The sequence below is a fragment of the Hipposideros armiger genome, unplaced genomic scaffold (genome assembly GCF_001890085.2).
Source record: "Hipposideros armiger isolate ML-2016 unplaced genomic scaffold, ASM189008v1 scaffold_561, whole genome shotgun sequence".
In the NCBI taxonomy this organism is placed as follows: domain Eukaryota; kingdom Metazoa; phylum Chordata; class Mammalia; order Chiroptera; family Hipposideridae; genus Hipposideros; species Hipposideros armiger.
In genome coordinates, this window is record NW_017731911.1 from 889,076 (window position 1) to 893,886 (window position 4,811).

General features: G+C 40.6%; 1 pseudogene; it reads right to left on the minus strand.

The window, feature by feature from the left end:
* Positions 1–1,078: 1,078 nt before the first annotated feature.
* On the minus strand, positions 1,079–2,028 carry LOC109371315 (probable G-protein coupled receptor 160; annotated as a pseudogene).
* Between the last annotated feature and the right edge of the window lie 2,783 nt (positions 2,029–4,811).

The following is a 4,811-nucleotide window of genomic DNA, read 5'->3' on the forward strand; positions in this document are numbered from 1 at the left end:
ATATTTGCTCTAGAAGAACCACTGAGCTGTCCATTTTGTTCTGTGCACAGCTCTGAATATGTTTTACATTTCATAATTAAGAATGGAGCAATGTATATGTACTATATTTGTATCAAAAGATGAAAACAGAATTTTAACTGTAGTTTCCTCTGAGGAGAGAGACTATGAAATAATGAGAAAATGGGGTTCATATTTGTTTTCCTTATGCTTTTCATAACCAAAAAAATTAAACTTTTTAATGCTGTTCAAAAATAAAAATTTGAATCGTAAACTCATGGATGATAAAGCAAGGAGGGGGCATTCCTTGAATAGGCAGGATGGCCTGTGTATATACGTGAGTATGTGTGTGTGGAGTGGGAAATAGGCAGATGAGGCAGAGGGACTTCAGGGAGATTCAAAGCATCAGAAAAACTTGATCTGCTGTTGCTGGCTTTGAAGATGGGGACGGCCATGAGCTAGCTTAAGCCAAACTAAAGCCTTTTGGTACTGGAAATAGTCCTGCCCCTAAACCTCACTTTTTTTTTTTTAAAGATTTTATTGGGGAATTGCGGTAGGGAAACAGACAAGTTGCTGTCCTTTTCTTCTTCAGTCTAGTTGTGGAGGACATCGCTTCACTGGCCCATGTTGGTATTGTGATCATTGCACTCTTCCCGGCTGAGGCAGATTGGTTGCCAGCCATTGGACGGCTGTTCGTGGCAGCTCATGGCAGCTCACACTGGCTGCCTGCTGCTCACACTGGCTGCTGGCCATTCACGGTAGCTTATGGCAGCCCACTGCAGCAGGGGCTGCAGCCTACGCCATCGCAGGCGATTCACGGCAGCCTAGCTCCAGGTCGAGCTGTTGTTCACCATCTTAGCTGTAGAGGGCGCAGCATCACTGGCCCTCATGTGGGATCCGAACCGCGTCCCTGCTGCTCAGAGCTGGTGCTCCCAAGCCAACTCTTAACCAACGCGTCACTCGGCCAGCCCCAGTTAATTTTTTTATATGTCCTGAGTATCATTCTTTTTCATTTAAAAAATTAGATTCTTATTGTAGTTGTAAGTTTTGATTAAACTGTTAAAACTAAATTGTTACAATATTAATAAATTATTATTCATATAGGATTTGCAGCTTGCTCAAAATTATGAATTGTAAGGGAATGAAACAACATTTCCAGCTGACGAATGGAACCACAGTAAAGTGATATTTCTTAAATTAAGTTTGTGACAATTAAACCAATCAACGTTAGCAATGAGAAAACTGTTGATAAAGTAAAACCAGGGAATGTTCATCTCAAAATACACCAAAGTCTGTACTTTAAGTAAAAGGGTGATTATTTGAAGTAGTACTAATTGTAACCAGGTACCAAGAAAACAGATTACAAGCTTGGGCAAGAATATTTTGTAGAACTCACATTATAAATGGAGTGGGGTGAAAATAGAGGATAGTTTCATTCATATAGCTATCCTAACAGCTTGTACCAAGGTCATAACTCTGATCAGAGGGTATAAAAGCCTTAAATAAAGTCATCACCATGGAAAACGACAGCATAAAAACAAGCATTCTGTGCCTTCAGGTTGGGTCTCTCAAAACATAAACAAGGACTGAAATTAAAATTAAAATTAAAGTAATAAAAATAATTTTGACACCAAAATGGAAATTTGGTGATTTTAGAGAAATTTAGGTAATAATCTATACAAGCTATCAGAAAACTGGATAATGCAAAAAGCCCTAACTAAGTAAAGGAAATAATTTGAGTGATAGGCTGATGTAGTACTTAGCAAACCTAATGCCTAATAGTACAAAAATTCCTGAAATAGGATATAACGGAAATGTTTACCAAACGTAAAAGATTGATGAATGCCAGTGAAATGCAAAATATTTCTACAATTTTGATTGGTGTTTTTTCTTCTTATTCCAATTGTGAAAATATTTAATAATATTTTCCCAAGTAGAAGCAAGAATAGCAGACCCTTACCATGGAGGGGGCTGGTTTGTTTCACTTAACTGGAACTACATAGAGGAGTTCTCTATAGAAAGAGCAGTCATTTTTTTAGTTAAATTTCAGGCAGCCGACTGAACTACATCATGATAAAACCCTGTTTCCCTTTATTTCCATCCTCTGCTTTCTCCACTGGGTCATTCTTGGCTGATGATCTTTTTATTTTATTTGTTTCACTGCCTTCAATTATCTTACTTTTGATTCCTTGCGTTTCATTTTGCTGTACCAAAATGCCATGTGAATAAGCTCCCAGTCATGTGCGCATGTGTGGTACAGAGACAGCGTGTTTCCTCCTGGCTACATCTTGGTCCACTGGCTGTCCATGCCCTGACCTCTGGTGCTACCAGCTCCCCAGGCCACGTTGCCGGGTGGCTCCCTGTTGGCACTTCGTGTGTCTGCACTTCAGTTCTTCCTAAAATCTTTTTGTTTATCCTAAAAATTTTTTTGAGAGATGTAAAAGACAACTTGTAGAAACAGAAAATTACACTCATAGTTGAATAAGTGATGAATTTTTTCCATGTTATCAGTTCTAATAAAATTTAAAATGAGAATTACAGTGTGATATTTTATTTATTAAAATAATTTCTGAAGTATTATCTTTAGTATTTAGTATATATGTATACTTTTGGTATATAATATATTACAGTATATAAAATATTTAAGGTGTAATTTTTAAAAAAACTTTATTGGAGAACAGTGTGTTTTTTCCAGGACCCATCAGCTCCAAGTCAAGTAGTTGTCCTTCAATCTTAGTTGTGGAAGGTGCAACTCAGATCCAAGTCCATTTGCGGTTTTCAATGTAGTTGGGTGGGGGTGGCAGCCCACCATTCCATGTGGGGGTGGAACCGGCACACTGATTGTTAAGAGCACGCTCTTTAACGACCTGAGCCACCCAGCCACCCCTAAAGTATAATTTTTTTTTTTAGGATTTTTTTTTTATTATTGGGGAACTGGGAGGATGGGAACAGTGCTGGGGAATTGGGGGAAGGGGAACAGACAAGTTGCTATCCTTTTGTTCTTCAGTCTAGTTGTGGAGGACATTGCTTCACTGGCTCAAGTTGGCACCATCATTGCGCTCTTCCTGGGCGAGGCAGATCAGTCGCCGGCTTCTGGATGGCCGCTCACTGCGGCTCCTGGCCGCTCATGCTGGCTGCTGGCTGCTCACGCTGGCTGCTGGCTACACATGGTAGCCCATGGCAACCCACTGCAGCAGAGGCTGCAGCCTACGCCATCGCCGGCGACTCACGGCAACCCCAGCTCCAGGTTGAGCTATTGTTTAGCATCTTAGCTGTAGAGGGCAGTGTCACTGGCCCTCATATGTGGGATCCAAACTGGAGCCCTCTGGCATCCCAAGCCAGTTCTTAACCATCGCGCCACTCGGCCAGCCTGAAAATATATTTCCAGTCAAGATGGCAGAGTAGGTAAATGCTGTGCTTGCCTTTCATGGCCACATAAAAATTACAACTAAAATACAGAACAACCATCATTGAGAATCACCAGAAATCTAGCTAAATAGAAGTCCTGCAACTAAGGATATACAGAAGAAGCCACTTTGAGGATGGTAGAAGGGGTGGAAATATGGAACAGACTAGTCCTGCACCCATGTATGGCGGAGGTTTCCCATTGAGGAGTGAGGGGTCCCAGGCCCACATCAGCTACCCAGTCTAGGGTTCCAGTGCCAGAAAGAGACGTCCCCACAACTTCTGGCTGTGAAAACCAGCAGAGATTGTGGCTGAGCGAGATGAAGGGTGATGAGTTCCAGGCACTCCCCTTAAAGGGACCATGTAGGGACTTTCTTGCTGAAGGACTCACTCGCTCTGTGATCCAGTACTGGGGCAGTAGCTTGAAAGGTGCCAGGGACATACAGGGAGGAACTGAATTGTCTGACTTCAGGGCGAGGGCCAGAGGGGCAGTTTTCTTCCAGACAGAAGTACTTTGTTGAGCCCTCCCCCGTCCCAGTGTGCAGACTTAGGTGGGCGCCATATCTAAGCCTCCATCAATCTGGCTAACACCATTCTCTGTTTCTATGAGCTTGTTATAAGTGAGATCTTGTCTTTTTAATGGTAGTCATTTTGATGCCATCATCTCAGTGTAGTTCTAATATAAATTGCCTCATGATTTATGATATTGAGCACCTTTTCTAGTGTTTATTGGCTATTCTTTGTTTCTTTAAGATCTTTATTAAAAACATAGCTAACATACAATATTATATTAGTTTCAGGTGTACACCATAGTTATTCAACATTTGTATACCTAAAGAACTGATCACCATGGTAAGTCCAGCAATCATCTGACACTATATCACACTATCACAATATTATTGACTATATTCCCCATGCTGTACATTATATCCCCATGACTCATTTGTTTTATACCTGGAAAATTGGACCTCTTATTCCCCTTCCTTATTCCCCTTTCCCTTTCTCCCTCCTTTTAAATTTACTAATTACAGTTGACATTCAATATTATTTTATGTTATTTTCAGGTGTGCAGAATAGTGGTTAGACATTTATATAATTTTTTTATTAAATTATTTTTTATTATGAAATACACATTTTTTAGAATTAGTTTCAGCTGTACAACACAGTGCAGTAGTTACACTTTTTACCCCTCGAAGTGACAACCCCCTCCCCCAATCCACCACCCCATTTCCCCCCAATATCATACATATCTATTACAAATCCCTTGACTCCACTCCCACACTATACTCCACGTCCCATGACCATATATATATATATATATATATATATTCACTTATAGTTGACATACAATATTATGCAACATCAGCTTCAAGTGTACAGTGCAGTGATCAAGCCTCTTCCCCATCCAT